We start from the raw sequence: 19,859 nt of genomic DNA on the forward strand, positions 1-19,859 counted from the left end.
ACAGGAGTGAATTGTCTTCTTCGTTTTCTTTTTGTTTTCTTGCACCCATATATTTTGCAAGAATACTATAGAGCAGAACGGACAAATGTGAACATCATTCGCTACACACTGTAGCTCTCACCATTTTTAAACCAAACCACTGAACATGTGTTCATAGGTCTTCACTAAATAGGTGAGCCGATAATGACTCAAAATGAAATGAAATCAAATAAAATAATCATTCCAGCATCGCTGGCTGCAAGCTTGGGTACCCTGCTTGGGTCTGCTGGCGCTGGAATAAAAGATTTATCGCGAGGGTACTACAATGGTGAGCTCTGCTGCTGTTTAAGTGATAAAACAGTGCTCCCGAACCGCGCCCCACGCGAGCCGCGCGCGGACCCGTTCTCGGGACGCGACGCGCGCGATTCCCCGTGCGAGCGCAACGCGGGCCTCGCGGTTTGGACGCGCGCGACCCCCTTTCCCCGAGCAGGTGCACTGTTTTATCACTTAAACAGCAGCAGAGCTCACCATTGTAGTACCCTCGCGATAAATCTTTTATTCCAGCGCCAGCAGACCCAAGCAGGGTACCCAAGCTTGCAGCCAGCGATGCTGGAATGATTATTTTATTTGATTTCATTTCATTTTGAGTCATTATCGGCTCACCTATTTAGTGAAGACCTATGAACACATGTTCAGTGGTTTGGTTTAAAAATGGTGAGAGCTACAGTGTGTAGCGAATGATGTTCACATTTGTCCGTTCTGCTCTATAGTATTCTTGCAAAATATATGGGTGCAAGAAAACAAAAAGAAAACGAAGAAGACAATTCACTCCTGTATGATGAGCGCTGCGTAGAAGCACGGCACCGTTTTCTTTGTGGATGTATAGCGAACGCGCATTCCTTTCTTTCTTTTTTGGTTCGCGTCGGCCGAGTGGCGATATCCTATTACATCCGGAACGAGGACCTATCGCTTTGCGATCGCATACAAGAGTGAGCCATCTTTTGACGATGGTAGGATAATTATTGACCTGAGGAATAATATGGATTTATGTGGTTGTGGTGGACTTTGTGTTTGTGATTGTGAAAATGTGAGTGTGTGTCTGTGTATGTGTGAACCAGGGATCCCACTTGACAAGTAAGTTCTTTGTGTGTGCTTTTTCATGTGACACGAGTGATACATTTATGTGCCATTGCGTGGAATAGTGGCTTAAAAAATAAGGGAAGCAGCGCTTGCATTGCTATCTGTAGGATAGACCGAGAGCGTTTTTAATGGAATTACCTCGCGAACCTGGTGAAGTCTTCGTTTTGGGCAGGCTATTTTATGAGAGCCGGTCCTGTTGCGATGCATTTGATACGCTTTCCTGAAGCCGCGTGCTTTGTTCTTGTAGTGTGGTTTACGCCTTTATCAATAGAAATGAATAGAAGTGTTTGTTTGTTTGTTTGTATGTTTGTTTGTTGGTATGTGTCTCTCACGTTCGTAGCGCTGTTCAAGCTTTATTTGCTTTGCAAAAATTCAGACTTTATGGTATTAAGCTGTTCGAGTAGAAGTGACTTTCCCTGCTCGCTTAAGATAAATTGTGTATCCCTGCCCTGTGCTTTCTTCACGCAGGGACAATGCAAATGAGTATTTAGCATTACGCAATAATTATCTGATAGCAGAAATGGGTGTCTTTGTCACAGTTTATTAGCGTGTGTGTCGATATTTTATTTTATTTTTTTCTCTTATTGCTATTCGAGCAAAAGTGCGTGTAATTTTCGCTGCTCTTTTCTTATTTTCTCTACTTTTATGTAGAAGAAAGCCTCCTGCGTAAAAGCTGAATAATGTTCTATCAGTGGAAGTGGGGTTGTTTGTTTGATTTTGTTGGGTGTTCGATATCTTGATGAAGTAAGCAGTGCTTAATTTTGCAGGGTTTTGAGCAGAAATGCTGGTATCTGAGCACGGAGTAGAAATTGCTATATTTCTCTGCTCCCTAAGAAACTTTGTACGTCGTTTTCCAAGCAGACCGCGTTTAGTTTACGCGAAATGAACTTATGTATGCTCTATGATGATCCGCCGCAGGCTTAGCCCTTTTCCCCGATCACCAGTGTTTTGGCATTCGATGTCGCATGTCTAGACTTGTTCAGTAGTGTCTTTCTTGCTGCAATTTTTACCCTTCGCTGATATCTTGTTGCTGTCATGTTGTGCTAGCCGCGTAGCGATAAGCGGTGATTCCCCGATTATTCCTAGGCGGTACGGCTTAAGCCTTTTCCCTGCTCACTGAAGGAAATTTGTGTATCCCTGTCCTGTGCTTTCTTTACGCAAGGGTAATGCGTCTGTGTATGTGGCACTATCATATACCAGACATGAGTGTCTTTTTATTGGTTTATTGGCATATGCTTCAGGTTTTTTAAGTCAAGCAAAAGTGCGTGTAATATTTCGCTGCTCTTTTTCTTATTTTCTCTACTTTTATGTAGAAGAAAGCCTCCTGCGTAAAAGCTGAATAGTGTTCTACCAGTGGAAGTGGGGTTGTTTGTTTGATTTTGTTGGGTGTTCGATATCTTGACGAAGTAAGCAGTGCTTAATTTTGCAGGTTTCTGAGCAGAAATGCTGGTATCTCAGCACGGAGTAGAAATTTCTATATTTCTCTGCTCCTTAAGAAAATTTGTACGTCGTTTTCCAAGCAGACCGCGTTTAGTTTACGCGAAGTAGAAAAATGAAGTTGTGTATGCTCTATGATGATCCGCCGCGGGCTTAGGCCTTTTCCCCGATGAGCAGTGTTTTGTATGCGATGTCGCATGTCTGGACTTGATCAGTGTTGCAATTTTTACCCTTCGTTAATATCTTGTTGTTGTTGTCGTCTTGTGTTAGACGTTGAGCTTCGTAGCGATGTGCGGTAACGCTACGATTATTCCTGAGCGCTCCGTGTGTTTAATGCGTTGTCCTCTGTGCGTGCATGCGTGTGCTTTTTTTCTCCTGATTTGTGACGTCATCGTGGCATGTCTGGACTTGTTTAGCAGTGTTGCAGTTCTTCCCGCTGCTAGTATCTTGTTGGTGTCATGTTGTGCTAGCCGCGTGGCGATGTGTGGTGATCTGAGGTCTTAAGCCTTTTCCCTGCTCACCTAAGGAAATTTGTGTATCCCTGTCCTGTGCTTTCTTTACGCAAGGGTAATGCGACTGTGTATGTGGCATTATGCAAGAATTATCTGGTGGCAGAAATAGGTGTCTTTTTCTCAGTGTATTGGCGTGCGCTACGGTTTCTTGCAGTTACAGCTATTGGAGCACACATGCGTGTAATTTTTCGCGGTTCTTTTCTCCTTTCACGGCTTTTACTTAGAATGTAGATGAGGGGAAACAGTCAGCATCCAGGTAGAGCAGGAGAAAGCCGCTCGGCAGAGGAGAGAGTTCATGAGAATGGAATTTGTTTGTTTTTTGTTATATGTTGAGTGTTAGTATTCGCTTTCCTCGATATGTTGAGGAAGTCAGCCGTTATAGGTATCTGAGCAGAAATGCTGGTATCTGAGCACGGAGTAGAAATATTTCTCTGCTCGTTAAGAAAATTTGTACGTCGTTTTCCAAGCAGACCGCGTTTAGTTTACGCAAAATAGAAAAAATGAAGTTGTGTACGCTCTATGATGATCCGCCGCAGGCTTAGGCCTTTTCCCCGATGAGCAGTGTTTTGTATGCGATGTCGCATGTCTGGACTTGTTCGGTAGTGGTGCAATTTTTACCCTTCGCTAATATCTTGTTGGTGTCGTCTTGTGTTAGACGTTTAGCTTCGTAGCGATGTGCGGTGACGCTACAATTATTCCTGAGCGCTCCGTGTGTTTAATGCGTTGTCCTCTGTGCGTGCGTGCGTGTGCTTTTTTTCTTTTATTTTTCTTCCTGATTTGTGACGCCATCGTGGCATGTCTGGACTTGTTTAGCAGTGTTGCAGTTCTTCCCGCTGCTAGTATCTTGTTGGTGTCATGTTGTGCTAGCCGCGTGGCGATGTGTGGTGATCTGAGGTCTTAAGCCTTTTCCCTGCTCACCTAAGGAAATTTGTGTATCCCTGTCCTGTGCTTTCTTTACGCAAGGGTAATGCGACTGTGTATGTGGCATTATGCAAGAATTATCTGGTGGCAGAAATAGGTGTCTTTTTCTCAGTGTATTGGCGTGCGCTACGGTTTCTTGCAGTTACAGCTATTGGAGCACACATGCGTGTAATTTTTCGCGGTTCTTTTCTCCTTTCACGGCTTTTACTTAGAATGTAGATGAGGGGAAACAGTCAGCATCCAGGTAGAGCAGGAGAAAGCCGCTCGGCAGAGGAGAGAGTTCATGAGAATGGAATTTGTTTGTTTTTTGTTATATGTTGAGTGTTAGTATTCGCTTTCCTCGATATGTTGAGGAAGTCAGCCGTTATAGGTATCTGAGCAGAAATGCTGGTATCTGAGCACGGAGTAGAAATATTTCTCTGCTCGTTAAGAAAATTTGTACGTCGTTTTCCAAGCAGACCGCGTTTAGTTTACGCAAAATAGAAAAAATGAAGTTGTGTACGCTCTATGATGATCCGCCGCAGGCTTAGGCCTTTTCCCCGATGAGCAGTGTTTTGTATGCGATGTCGCATGTCTGGACTTGTTCGGTAGCGTTGCAATTTTTACCCTTCACTAATATCTTGTTGGTGTCGTCTTGTGTTAGACGTTTAGCTTCGTAGCGATGTGCGGTGACGCTACAATTATTCCTGAGCGCTCCGTGTGTTTAATGCGTTGTCCTCTGTGCGTGCGTGCGTGTGCTTTTTTTTCTTTTTTTTTCTTCCTGATTTGTGACGCCATCGTGGCATGTCTGGACTTGTTTAGCAGTGTTGCAGTTCTTCCCGCTGCTAGTATCTTGTTGGTGTCATGTTGTGCTAGCCGCGTGGCGATGTGTCGTGACCTGTGGTCTTAAGCCTTTTCCCTGCTCACCTAAGGAAATTTGTGTATCCGTGTCCTGTGCTTTCTTTGCGACAATGCGTCTGTGTATGTGGCACTATCAGATACCAGACATGAGTGCCTTTTTCTTGGTTTATTGGCATATGCTTCAGGTCGAGCACAAGCGCGCGCAATTTTTCGCTGCTCTCTTCTTCAAATCACCGATTTTACGCAGAAGAAAGTCGCATGGTGCAGCTGAGAAGAGGGTTTCTCTGATTGTTTGTTTGATTTTGTTGGGTGTTCGATATGTTGAGGAAGTCAGCTGTTAAAGGTATCCGTGAAGAAATGCTTGCATCTGAGCGCAGGATAGGAATTCCTGAAGCACGGCACCCTCAGTGTAAATTAATTATTTTGGATATGAGTCTGCTTCCCTGCATGACAAGGCTGAAATGGGAAGAGAGAAAAATTTGGTGCGCTTCATTAGTAGCGATCCAAGTAATAGGGCAATTATAGTTTCCATAGAAAGTTGGGCTCCTAAAATTATAGTTTAGTTGTAGTTTTTCTAAACTGCAATGCAATAATCATTAATATAGTATAGGAATGCTATCGTGTTCCCGTAAAGGCGTTCTGTCTTGTGCTTTGGAATGCGCGAATAGAACTTTGCTCCCAGGCTTTCCCGCCATTATGCTCGCAATGCGCGAATGGAACTTTGCCCACCCGGCTTCCGCGCCTTTTTTGCTCGCAGGTGTAGCCTCAGACAACGAATGTATGAGCATAGGAAGGGTCACGTATTACATAAGCCTGGAGGTGATGTTGAGTGGTCTCACTTATTATTTTAAAAGAGCAGTGGCAGTTTACTGTAATTGTAATGACCATGATGAGCCTTTGGGGTGAAAATCGTTAATATGCGGGGTGCTTTTTTGTTGAATTTTAATGAGAGAATCAATGTCATTAAGAGTAGGACAAAGAAAATAATCTTGCGATTCAATAAATAATAGGAGTCTTTGTCTGTGTAGTGTGTTGGTGTCTTCTTCAGACAGGATGTGATGACGTCACGCAGTCTGTAGCAATGCATTGACCGTTACTGGAAAAAAGTGTGGCAATAGAAAAATAGTGTGTATTGTCCTGGGCAGATTTATGATGAGAACTGTTTTTGAATAAGAAGAAATAGTTTGATGCTGGTTTCCTTCTTTGTTTCTTTTCGCTTTTTCCCCCCTTGTCTGACAAACATGTGCTGACATGCCTGGGATTGTTCTGACATGCTTTCCTTCTACATGTAGTTTTTTTCTTTTTGTACAAGGCATATTCTTGACGATAGTGCTGCCCTGAATGGGAGTAGAGCTATTCTTAATAATTTTGCGATTCATTTAGTTCAGAGAGTAACCGCGAGGGGGACAGGTGTGTGACTTTATGTCTTGCTGAACCATTTTTTTTCCTGTACAGTAAGACTTTGGGAATGAAATGCTACAATCTCCTCTTGTCTATGGTGCTCTTCTGCAATAGTTTCCTATGCAATCGTTATAGAAGAATAAAGGAAATAATCTTGGGATAGTGATTCAATAAATAATAGGTCCCCTGTCTCGAGCGCACGCGTCCTTGAGCCACGCAGGTGCATGATGACGTCATACCGTGGCTTCACTGCAGATTGACCAAAGGAGCATTAGTGGAAAAAAACAGGGTAGCCCTGAGACAATAGGATGACGTCACGACCAATGAGAACCGCCAGCAGGGGGCGCAAGGATTCACTTCTCTCTTGGACACTGACGGGTCTCGACACGCAAATTCTGCTCCTGGCGTTGGCCGTCAGTGGAAGAGCGTAGCTTCGGTGGGGTTCTGTCTGCCTCTGATGGGGTGCGGATGTGGTTCGTCACTGGTGAATGGTGTTCGACGAGGCAGGTGGATTTTGTGACGAGCGGATTTACAATGAGGGAATGCTGTGAACAGGAAAAATGATGGTGAGTGCCTTTTTCACTCTGTTCAAGTGTTTGTTTTCCTCTGTTGCCCAGCAGTCGTACGATTTGTCCTGACATGCCCCGATACGCATGCTTTCCTTTGTTGACGCTTAGTATTTTTTTATCTTTTGACAAGGAACATTGTTGTCTTGACAATAGTGCTGCCCTGAGTTCTGCGCTCCTGTTTACCCGTACTCTTTGTTGATTTGTTGAGTGCCTAGTCCTCTTATTTGTCGTTGATGGAGTTACGTGTTAGGATATTTTGTTCTTTTGCAAGTCTCATTTAGTAAGACTTTGGAATTCCTACGATCAGCTTTCATGCATGGTGCTCTTCTGCAATAGTTTCCTATTCAATCGTTATAGAACAATAGAGGAAATAATCTTGGGATAGCGATTCAATAAATAATAGGGTTCCCTGTCTAGAGCGCACGCAGGTGCATGATGACGTCATACCGTGGCTTCACTGCAGATTGACCAAAGGAGCATTATTGGAAAAAAAACAGGGTAGCCCTGAGACAATGGGATGATGTCTGGACCAATGAGAACGGCCAGCAGGGGGCGCAGGAATGCTCTTCTCACTTAGCCTCTCGCAGGTGGCGGTAGGAGCGCGCAGAGGGCGCTACGAGCGCGCGCATGCGTAGCACCCGTAGAGTGGCGCTTACGTCAGTCCACCTCTGGCTCTCGTTGGGAGAAGACGTGCGCTCCCCGCGCTCGCTCAGTTTCTGGCTGGTTGTCACGGAGAGCAGTCGCATCGGTCTGCGCTCCTGCTGTGGTGAGGTGATTTGTTGCGTAACTAGTGCTTTCGTCAACTTTGTTCCCGCTTTGTTTGCGATTTTCGTGCCAGTGCTGGTTGCTGTTGTCCGGGCATCCCCGGCATTTTCTATCATCTTCTGCCTTGGGAACGGCAGTAGCGCTGGCGTGATTCTTAATAATTTTGTTGTGAGATTAGTTGAGAAAGTAACCGCTAGGGGGTGCAGCTGCGGGGCTTTATACAGGACAAAAAAGCATTACGAGTCAGTTTCTGCCTGCCTCTCGGATGGAGCAGTCGCATGGTTCTGCGCTCCTGTTCTGGTTTGCTCATTTGTTGTGTAACTAATTGTTTTTTCTTGTTAGCTATTGATGGTTTGCATACTCTTGCTTTCCCAGCCTCTGTATTACGAGTGTTTTTCTCCTTGCATGTCCAGAGCTGTCCTAACTTGCCCAGACATGCCATGATGACGTCACAGCTGACGTCACAGGATGTCCGGAACTGGTGCTGCGATGCTTTGCAACTTGCCTCCGTGCTCCGTCGCCCAGCGACAGTCAGCGGCCGTTCCGGACCGCTTTCTACAAGATGGCGTCGTTGATCGTCAACTAAACTCCTTCTCTCCACTCTATCTCTATCTTTTTATTTTATTTTCTACCTATTTTTTTATTTTTTATCAGCTCAAGTAGCCAGAAACTCACACAGTGGTCTGGACGTGTCTTAGATGATCCCCAATTAGTGTAATGACGCCCTGGTGGGTCCTGAATAATGTGGGGGGTCCCAATTAGCTCTAATTGCTAATTAATGGCGTCCAGACGAAGATGTGAGTTTCCGGATACTTGAGCTGATCCCATACTACTGACCAACAGCTGTAAAATGAATAATTTCTATGGAATAGTTTTCGCGCAAAAGAATCCAGAAAATCCGACCCTGAATTGGAGTGTTTCAGTTTTGCCCTGTTTGCACGCGTATATCTCCTGAGTCTTAAAAGATACTGCAGTGAAATTTTTTAATACTTTAGTAGGCCTACAGGCCCGCAGTCCAAGCGCAAATTTTGGTGCTCAGGAGCAACGCTTTATGGTATAAAAATGGCGAACATGCTCTCTCGTGCGGTTTTGTTCCAACTTCGACGCGTGATTTCTCTGACTGTAGATATTCCTCATTGCCCTATTCGGTATCATTTCACTCACCTTTTAGTGCTCTTTCATCTGGTATATATATCGTGCGTATATCCCCTACAGTTATCTGCTGAAACAGGCAAACGTTAAGGTATATTTCGAAAAAACAAGGATTTTGAGCGTCCGTTTTTCGAAAAGGCCCCTTTTTATTACCATGTTAGGCCTTTCATCTTACGTAAAAACATCCTGCTTCAAAAGACACACACTGGCGATTAGCCCGTTAAAACGCGGCCCTTGTCTGCGTGCGTACTTGTCGGAGCTCGGTTGCTGGTACCGTGGGATGGCGGGCCTCCTGTCGATGTCGTACAAGAAAGGGACAACTTTGTGTAATCAAAAGTGGTAGTTTATGTCGATATATTTACAAGACTGCGAAAAAGCAGTATTTTGCAATGACAGCGACAAATGATTTCACTAATTTTCTATGAAAACGTCAGTGTTGTGCACTCACTGTCCACAGTACTAGCTATAAATGTTTCTCGGCCTAGACTTTCCGGTGTCTTGCCTTGCCACGCATGCGAACCCTGTATGTCACTTTGATGCGGTATAGGTTTACCCATTGTTTTTTCTTTTGCTTTCTAAAAGAAGCCACGTCCTTAGCCCGTACATGGAGTAAATGGACGCGCGTTAGGTGTTTTGGCAAGCACGTACATCTTGTGACTCTAAGATGACGTCTCGCTCCGTTGAACGCAAGTTAGGTGTCATGGCATGGTGCTTGATTCCTGCCACATCGATCCTGTGCACCGATCCTTTCACACGCACTTTTGTCGTGGCCTGTTCCTGAACAGCCATGTCCCGCTCGCGAAAGTAGATTTCGAGAGCTGATAGAGTCTATGCCGATTTTTAAAATGGCTCGCCGCTCCATCTGACACGTAAATCATTAGCTGCAAGAGGAACATTCTCGTCAAGACATTCTTCAATAGCTATGGAAGCTAACAGTGACTGTGCTGAATCGTGACAGAAGTCTTCGCTCACCACACCAAAACTGTGCGTTTCATTGCCAGCTGTTACCACACATGTGAATATGGAAATCTGTTTTCCGCAGTGGCACGCTTGTATTTCGCTAGGCATGGCTACTGTCCAGTTTTGAGCGAAATCGAAGTGCATTAGGTGAGTCTCCCGTATGACTCTGCTCTGAACGTATCTAATGTTACTATGACAAATGCGAGAACCCTCCCACTTCCCTAGCTCTGAGAAGAAATTACACGCACAGCACACACGCACGCACAGCACATGCATTTCGTGCTAAAAGCCCTCTGCATAACTTAAAAATATCGTAAAATGAAGTAAAGCAAGCTTCGCAGGAACTTGCGGGAACCCTGGAAAAAAGCAATTCCTAACTCGATATTTATTTGTGCAGTATTGGTATGACCGTGTACGGAGCTTGCAAGAGTGAGGTTTTACCTTCGCTGACCATTAAGTTTGACCTAGCCTTTGAAATACGGCTTTACGGCAACGTAGGATTTCATTATGATGCTTTGTTGGAGATCACTAGCTCCCAGAAGTGAATTATTTCTTCAGCAGGACGTCAAAAGTTTGCCTACGAATAGCTCAGGTAAGGCTAAGGCCAGACAACCTTGCTCAAACAAAGGGAGCACCGACACGAGGCCCGCCATCCCGCGGTACAGGCAGCCGGGCTCCGACACGTACGCACGCAGACTAGGGCCGCGCTTTAACGCGGCAATCGCCAGTGTACGTCTTTTGAAGCAGAATTTTTTAACGTAAGATGGAATGTCTAACATCGGGCCATGTCCTGGCAAAATATAAAAGAAATAAAAAGGGGCCTTTTCGAGAAACAGACGCTCAAAATCCTTGTTTTTTCGAAATATACCTTGACATTTGCCTGTCTCAGCAGATACCTGTAGGGGGTACACGCACGATATATATACCAGACTAAAGAGCATTAAAGGCTGAGTGAAGTGATACCAAATAGGGTAGCGAGGAATATCTACAGTCAGAGAAATAACGCGTCGAATTTGGAACAAAACCGCACGAGAGAGCATGTTCGCCATATTTTATACCACAGAGCATTGCTCTTGCGCTCCAAAATTTGCGTTCGGACTACTGGCCTGGAGGCATACTACAGCATAAAAAAAATTGACCGCAGTATCTTTTAAGACTCGGGAGATATACGCGTGCAAACACGGCAAAACTGAAACACTCGAATTCCCGGGCCGGATTTTCTGGATTTTTTTTGCGTGAAAAATATTTTGTATAAATTATTCATTTTACCGCTGTTGGTCATCATGTACGATGAGCTTCTGAATATAAAAAAATATAATCCAAGAGGTCGATGGGACCACCCTGCCTGAACTGACGTGAAACCGGCCACCTGAACAATTCAAGCTCAAACCGCGGCGCAACATCCCACCACGTAACCATCATTTATTCTTTGTTGATATTGAAATTGACTGAAGATATATATATATTTGGTGTTAGTTGTAGATAATCGTCTTTATCGAGGTTCCTTAAAATCGTGGGGCGAAATCATGAATCTACAGTGTGCTACAAATAATAATGCAACTGGTGACGTGGATCAAAAAGAAAGGAAAGGATAACTGCGTCAGGGTCAGGATTTTATATTTGACTGGCGGCTGTTTAATGGCGTAAACTGGCGCAGAATCTGGTCGTCACGTGATTGTAATGCATGTGGCCTCTTTAATCAGCAGCTGCCCTTCCAAACACATTGTTGCACATAGCCATACAATTTAAGAAACACAAGTAGCTGTGGGTATCAGTGGAGACAAACAACTGACCTGACGTCCGTCGCTGAGCTTCTATGGTGTCGCTCTCTCTGAAACATGTCCAGCAGTGTACTACGGTAAATCTCCCTGACTATGGCCAGTGAACTGACCCTACTCATCAAAGACTTTTGAAAATACATCTTTTTAGCCTTCAGTGAACAAATATCCCAGATAGTTCTCACTTCACTGGTTGTCAAAGTAACAGATATATTTAGTCAAGGAGTTTGCAAGCAGTGACAAACGGGCTCGACGCTATATTGCATTTACACTTTTTTTTTCTTGATAGAGATTATGCTGCACTATGCATACAACTTCTGGAGTGTGTCTGTGATCTGTCGCAAATTCCATCAGAAATCGCAACGAAAAAAAAGTATATATACAGGCGGTTCTACTGACCATTTCGAGCGATGTGAATCAATCTTGAAATGAATGAAGCGTTTATTTTACACACTCATGAATCCGGTTTTTGGAATAACTGGAACTTACAGAACATTGTTTGGAGCAGAATGTCACGAATCCGCGAGGATAGCTAAGTTGGTGCCGGCTTCACATGTAGCACTCCACTTGGACGAACGATCTGTCATTATGTAGATTTCGAAGCCCGAAAAAAACATGGGACATCCTTTCAACCATCCACGGGGTTGCAAAGGAAACATTTGTAATATATAATTCACACGCTTTCAGCTGGACATAAGCGAATAGTAAAAACCCACAAAACGGTGCACGACTATTGCACGTCTTTTTGGAGAACAGAACAAAAAAAAAAGAAGAAAGAAAACATACAAAATGAAGCCTGCCCACTCACGGTCATTAACTCTGACGGCGGTAACCCCAGTCACCACCATCTGTGCTGTGGAACTCAAATGGAACCTGTACGATAGCATCAACCAGTCAGAAATATATATTCGCCATCAACCAAATAAACTACAGGGAATTTTGTATCCCTTACATATTTCGTCTATGAGAGTATGCAGATCAAGCGCGTTTGAAGTTTTTGCCAACGACTTCTTTATTATTATCCAGTTGTTTCATCCCATGTAGCTTTGAGGATGGTTGAAAGAATAACTCAGGTCATTCTGAGGCCCAAAGCCTACCAAATCATAGTTTTCAGGATATTTAATGCTTCAAAGCGCACATGTGTGGTTCAATTTCAATACGATTTCAATAGAGTGTAGCACGTTTTCAATACATGAATGGAATAAGTCAAGTTTATGAGCAATATAACTGGTGAATGTGAAGCTTGCACGATTCTAGCTATTGTCTCAACCTCAAATGTCAAAACCGAAGTAAATATGGTATATTTCTGTAATTAAACAAAATCGCATTACTCAGTGTGATAAAGAAACAAGGAATGTTTTTATGAATCCATTCACAAAAGTGATGGTGTGGAACAAAGAAGCGCTTTTATTTATTTATTTATTTATTTATTTATTTCATAGCGATTTCTGACCCAAGTAGTGATGGCAGACTTATACATCTTTAGAGGCAAAGTATATGAACAGGAACGGGTTTAGGGGTCTCCTGAGGTAGTGTCAAGTGAGGATTATTATATAGGAAAGAATACTGACAAAATATATGAGAAACGAAATGGAACCGAAGCCATATATTATTGCATCCAAAATGCAACAAAGTGACTAAATTCATGGTGCACCTTGGCTGGTCAAATTCAAAACGACGAAGGCTTGAGCGCAACGACCGCAAGTTAACTGTCTGATCCCGTGTTCATTAACACCGACGGCTTCTAACCCATGTCACTAGGAAACTTCTGCTCTGCTTACCTATGACAAATGGTGGGCGCATCTCGTTATCTATGGACACAAGGCGCGACCATTTCGATAACCGCTGCTGGGACCTGTCGGGCACTCCAGACAGTGGGCAGTCACCCGAGCCCTCCTGCGTTACCTGAAGGACACTAGGCTGCTCAGCAGCCTTTGAGCCTTGAGCCACCCCATCAGCCACCCCACCTTGAGAGCCTTTGAGCCACCCCATTAGCCACCCCATGGTCCCCTGCCACCTTTTATTTTTCTTTTTTTGCTTCTTTTTCCTATTTTCCTCTTTCATTCTTTTTTTTTTCTTTTGGGAATAGCAAGTCGGCCTTTGCCTGTCTGACCTTTCCGTCTTTCTTTATCTTTGATAACGATACCCCCCCCCCCCCCATTTCGATAACGTTCTAGCCCGCAGCTATCGTTTCAGAGCCTGACTGTAGACCGCTTCTGTGTCATGCTCACGAAAGAACCCTAATGAACATTCGATTCCGACCGCATAAAAGACATAATGCTAAGGCACTGTCAACGCGGAAAGATACTTAGGCGGCCCCTAATATCTTTTTTTTTTTTTCAAGAAGATCCCTGCACTTGACCAATAGAACAACTCGATGACTTTTTCACCGATTTAGCTCTATTGAAGCATTGCGAAAAATCATAAACGCGTTTAGTACGCTGCCACACCCCTGGACTTCACACAGGCCACTAAGTAATACACAAACATTACACAAAATAGAAAAGAAATATAAAACCCCACTATTATTTTCAATAACGTAATCACAGAGGAGGGGCCACCAATGATATTAATGGGAACAGCGCCGGCATCTTTTCTGCATGTTTCTGCATATACGGCGAAATCTGTTTTATCTGTGTACAGAAAAAGCATTGTTTATTAGACGTATAGAAATCCAATGAACCGGTAAGAAATGATGGAGGGAACTGCCTCAGCCAGAAAGCCGCGGATATTTCAAACAGAGACTGTTCTGAAGAAGAGACTCTTTATGTTAGGGTGATTAAAAAGATCGTCATTTAGCATCTCTATTCTATGTTGTAACAATAGGAAATGTTTGCCGTAAAATTGTGAATTACATTTATAATACAAATTCGATCATGGTATGTACCGAAAAGTATGTCGTTCAGAAAAATCGTCCGACCAAATTGAGTTCCAAATCTGCAGAGCGGTGCAAAAATAAGGTAATCGTTGTCGTTTCTCAAAAAGAAAAGCATGAAACAATATATAATTTTGTCTAGCTATATTCCGAAGCAACAGACAACTGACTCGTGTATTTCAGAATTGCTTGAAACTGATGACGACGGAGCGAGGATGTGGTGCTAAACCTGCACAAAATATGTTAGATTTCTTAGCAATAGATGAGCAAGGGTATTTTAATTTGATAGATAATTTAATTAGTTCCACCGGGTAAAATTTCTCAAAAAGAAACAAAATGTGTTCCCCAAAATTAAGCACCCTGTGTACAACTCAGACAAAAGAAAAAAACAACAAATCCTATGACATCCTTCCGACCATCCTCAATGTTGCAAAAACAGAGAACGAAACAAAGCAACAAAGACAAAACGAGATTGAGCATGTCACATTGTATTCCTTTATGCGTGAAAGCAATATAATTATAATATACAACGTAATAATATATATAAAAAAACGAAATGATATGCGCGTAAGCTTAGGCCCCATTGGGACTATAGGGGTGAAGCCCGTTTTACTTTTTTCTGTAAAAACAGAGATAAGTTACACACAAATGCTCACTGCATTTACCTTAACGATTGTCTGTCACCATCAGAATGATTTGTACGTTGGAACCACAATGGAAGCTCGGAGACAGTGTTAACAATCTGTTACCATCGAATTTAGAGACCTTTTTCAGAAACTGTTTCGATAGGCCCTCCCCAGGTAGCGCCGATGGCGCACCGCCATTCAACGCCTTTACCTTGCGTCTCCGCATATTGCTGCGACATTGTTATTTCGTGGTGTCTTTCGTAGTTTTATGACTCGCACGCGTACATGAAATGTCGAGAGGTGAATTTATAGCCGAGAAGACGTACTCAGTCGTAGGGTGCAGCCACTACGAGGCGTTATGAAAGCGTGAAACTATTCCGATGTGATTCGCACGTCCCACTGCTGCACATAGACTGTCCGTGCCTTGTGCAGTTTTCGATGCACACAGTGCCTTCGGATAAAGAAAATAAAGATCTGCGCAAACGGTGGACCCGAAACCTTCATAAAAAGGATTAAAATCCTGGAAAGTCGGCTCGGGTAAGCAATTCGCAGTTTGTAACTTGTTCTGGCTGGTGGTACCTTCCTGTATCTTCTTAGGTATGCTGGCTTCATTTTCCTGATGACCGGCCCGCGGAAGCAAAACGGTACCCGACACTTCGTTTGTCAACCCTAGTAGGTAATCTACCTAGTCATTTGTTTCGCTAAAATTATGTGTGCATTGCGACTCTTGTTCATTTGGTCTCACCAAACCAGCCATATTCCTAGTATCAATGATGGCCAGTAGTTAACTACCTGATTGTTGTTACTACAACTACTTGCAGAAATGTAGTGGCAACTACTGATTAAACAACTATTTTAAGCAGTTAACTAAGTTTGGTTACTGAAGGCGCCAACTACTTCCGATTTTGCCGCAAGCTTTACGGCACGACTGTGCTTCCGCCTTTCACCTTCAGCTACTTGTTTGATGAGAACGGAGGTGCACAGCAATTGTGTCGTGCATGTGTACTAAATCCACAATCGCCATCACAAGCACGAGCACGCATAAAAATAGCTGCGACAGCGGCTGTTTCTTGGCCGCGAGCCCGTCGCGCCATCTGTGGATGTTGTTGCCATGCTTTCTCGAATGCTCGACGTGGCGGGGGCGCGGAGGCAGTGGAGAGGGCGTACGGCGTACTGTTGAGGGCATTTCGGAAGGCGGTGGTGGGAGGAGAGACCAGTGATTTCCCCAGAAATTCACTGCGGGGGGGGGGGGGGGGGTATGTTTGGTGAAGGTTCCACTTACAGAATTTTTCTTAGACACGGAAAGACTCGTGGTACAATGGTGACATATCTGCACAGCTTTCCCGTTTTATTTGTACGTGTTATTACGTTAGAACACAGTACAGTATAATGCAGATTTATTATGAACGTCATTTCAACATTAAGATGCATAATCACACGACCGACAAAGAAAAAAGATTAGCACCTTGTCTCACGATGCTCAATGAATACCTAGCAACCAACGGTGAAAACCTTAGACGAAAAACGCAGAATAGCTTGCGCAAATGGTTCTTGATGATACACATTGAGTTGCCCGCATTGAGTGCCCGCACGCATTTTTGCTCCTATATGCGAGCAATATATGCATTGAACAGTCACTTAGAAATGATTTTGGACAAATGCATGGTACGATCATCTGCATGACTGGTCCTACCTTCCAAGTTTGACAGCACACGATGTAATTGGCTGCGCTGGACTCACTACCAGAACGTGTTGGTGGCTGAGCTGGGTAGGGTCACCTGAGAAATTTCAGGGGGGGGGGTTGCAAAAATGCAGGGAAATCCCTGGGAGAGACCCATGAAGGCGCGGGTGTTTCCTTCGTACCGAGAGTGTTCGAGGGAATGGAGGGTCAGGGAACTGACGAACTAAGCAGCTGAATGCTAAATCACCAGTTGGGAGAACGAGTTGGAGGTCAGGAATGAGATACGGGTATCAAAGCGGCAGTGGGCGGTGTAGTAGTGTAGTCACTGCGCTGTTCGGTTCAGAGAGGCTCGCCAACGCCGTTTTGTTGTTTGCAGTCGTGCCTCTCGCTGTGTCGCTGTCATGTCGCCGTATGACGGAGGGTGCCTTATGGTGCCACCGTGGCTAGTTGACCGCAAAGGCTCACACTGATGAGTCTTTGGATGACTTGCAGTACAGGGCCAGTGTGTGTGTGTGTATGTTCCTTTTTTAGTATCTGTATGAGTCGGCATTCCACCAGATAGCAGCGACGTTGTGCTCATGAGCTGCAATACCAGTATGACGTCAGAAAAACTGTGATGTCACTGGTTCATGAACGAATCATTCGAATGGATCAGTAAAGTGAATTTATCGAAATGAGCCGGTTCACCAAAATGAGTCCGACTTCCCATCACTAGCACTCGTTTCAATTTGCCAAATAGCGGCATGGCACCAGTAAACGCCAATTTGCCACCAAAAGAGACGGCATAAGTTAGTATACTTTCAGGAGCTGAAAGTGCGAAAGGAAAATTTACGAGTACGTCCCAACTTTCGTGCTTCTTGTGGAAGCATTTCCGAGCACACATACAATAAATGTAGCCAGAGAAAATTTGCTTTTGATGCCAGGAACTACTTTTTGTTCTCTCCAAGGCGATCTCTTCTACGCCGCATCGTGACACGTTTTGAATGGAGCAGAGGAGAGGAACGGCACTACCGTCGAAAGTTCGAGCTGCTTGTACCAGAAAGCGACAAGAAAAGTTGATGGTTTCGGTATACCCCGTGTTTCAATACATGTATTTCACATATCGTGTTTCAATATACCCCTTGTACGTCGAAGAGAGGGTACCTAGCGCAGTGTACTTTGTAGCGTCTCTGACCGGCAATCACAGGGTATGGGTTCGTATCCCACTGCTGGTGACTTTCCCTCAATGTCATCATTCAATTGAAATACGCAAATGGGCGTTGTGATGCATGCGTTGTATTCGTCCTTCTACACCATCTCTTCCAGGACAGCGCGAGACAACAACGCAAAATAGAGACCAGTTTCCCTGAAGCATGTAGTCCAGAGCTTCGAAAAAGAAATTTCACCAGGCGGAAATATCTCACCCCCATTAGAAAAAAATGCAGTGCTGTCACTTTCCCTCATAGAGATCATATGGGTGACCCCACTAGAGAACGGGCTTGACGAGCCGGCAATGGGATCGTCCTAACCCCGCCTGTGACCTCCACTGTGCAGTTATCCGAGGGTCATGGGCAGTGTTAGTGGACGAATCTTGGTAGCCCATCTACGGTGCAGGTCCCCCTTTGCAAGAGCAATCCTGGGAAGTCACGTGCACAACAGAAAGGGCCTAACGCGCCCATGGAGGAAGCGATGGCCAGCGAAGGAAGCTGCAGGTTGCTTTACGTACGTGTAGACCTTCTGGGTGTGTGTAGAATTGAGCAGTGCTACCGGTGTCATAGAGAAATTGTTGGAACCCATATCTTGTCAGTGAGGTCTTCTACAGAATCGGCGAATCTTTGAATTCCAACGACACGTATGTACATGTGTACCGCCTATGACCTGTCCAAGTGACGTTCATATACTCCAGTAGGAAAGCAACTAAATTGTAAGGAATATAGCGCTCATTTCGGAGGGTAACAGCAATCCGGAAATGACTACACACAATTAACCGCCATTCACATACTATTCTTTTCTTTCCTCTTTTTTTTTTTTGCCTTAGTGCCGCGAAGCAACTATGAATATGAGAGGGGTACAGACGTGGACTAATGGAGAGAGGGCAGCGGTAAAGAGTTGGAACAGAGGGTTGGTATGTGTCCTGGGCAGACTTCAGGGGGAACTGTGCCGACATTCCTTTGGAAAGTTTTGGGAAAAACCAGGGAAAACCTGAGGCATCACAGCCGGTGGTATTGGATTCGAACCCCATTCTCCCAGTCTTCTTCACGACCTTGGCTACCACCAACCAGCGGGGAGCCGTATCCCGCTCGGCCATGCTGCTGGACCCGTGCTATTATGCAAGCCAACGGTTAGCGGAAGTGTACAAAATCGAAGCTACCTGCCATTCCTTGCTACGGCTTGTCGAGTTTCTGTTATAATAAACTGACATAATGACGGCATCACACAAGCAAGTGGAAAATATTAATTGCTTATTTGTATAACAAATGTGTATCAGTGTGTTGCATGCCGAAATTAGATAACAAGCGACGATTTTTTCGGAAGGACGCAAGTCAAGTTTAGCGGATGGCGGCTCCCAGGTGGCAACGCTTCCTCGACCAACTTCGACCCCCTTGCTTTATCTTAATGTGAAGGACCTTCGGTCGGGAGACTTGATGACTAAATTTCGTTCTGAGGCCGACAGCAATGACAACTTGAAGTCGACACAAATTATTGCACAAAACCCTGAACATCAGCCGCGATGTCACCGCTCTCGCTGAACTTACAGATGTCTCGGCGGAGGAAATCCCCGAGAATCTCAAATCACGGGGCGTAATTGATGTAAGAGAGATCAGGGTACGCAAGAACAAGTGAACAGCCAGAAACGTGGTACTCACCTTAGGTACTCCTACACGCCCACATAAAATAAAGATCGATAGGGAGATATTACTTCTATTGGGTGTGGGGTTGCCACTAGTCCAGAACGTTCTTTTGCGAACACGAGCTCGCAATCGCAAGGAACTAATGCAAGGTTCAGAGTGGCTCGTTGCCAGGCATACCTGAGAGAGAGATTGCGGCGGCTCGCGAAACGCATCCGCCATAACCAATCGCTCCTGAGAGAGAGATATGAGTATGAAGTGTTTCTTTCTCAGTCAGCAAAATTTTCTAGAGTATAGGCACGGCCACAAAGGTCTCCGTCGTACCGACGACACCGGGGGCTGTTTCAACGACTACGCTACACAGCAGTTTTGTCCAGAGCTTGACGAAACAAATT

At 44.5% G+C, this 19,859-nt stretch overlaps 1 protein-coding gene and 1 long non-coding RNA gene across 10 annotated transcripts in view; one reads left to right on the plus strand and one right to left on the minus strand.

Moving 5' to 3' along the window:
- Positions 1-19,648, minus strand: part of LOC135378930 (caspase-7-like) — a 271,342-nt gene extending 251,694 nt beyond the window's left edge. For 4 of the 9 annotated variants that reach the window (XM_064612110.1, XM_064612109.1, XM_064612105.1 and 1 more), the window contains exon 1: positions 19,483-19,646. The gene's annotated coding sequence lies outside the window, so the exon portion shown is untranslated. Of the gene's footprint in view, positions 1-11,469; positions 11,508-19,482 lie in introns of all 9 variants that reach the window. The other 5 variants (XM_064612108.1, XM_064612111.1, XM_064612114.1 and 2 more) reach the window with 3 other exon arrangements.
- Positions 957-8,280, plus strand: LOC135374982 (uncharacterized). The gene is made up of 3 exons (XR_010417155.1): positions 957-1,113; positions 6,738-6,796; positions 7,978-8,280. It is a non-coding gene; the product is annotated as an uncharacterized LOC135374982 (long non-coding RNA).
- Positions 19,649-19,859: the final 211 nt, after the last annotated feature.

This window comes from Ornithodoros turicata, chromosome 1, assembly GCF_037126465.1.
Source record: "Ornithodoros turicata isolate Travis chromosome 1, ASM3712646v1, whole genome shotgun sequence".
In the NCBI taxonomy this organism is placed as follows: Eukaryota; Metazoa; Arthropoda; class Arachnida; order Ixodida; family Argasidae; genus Ornithodoros; species Ornithodoros turicata.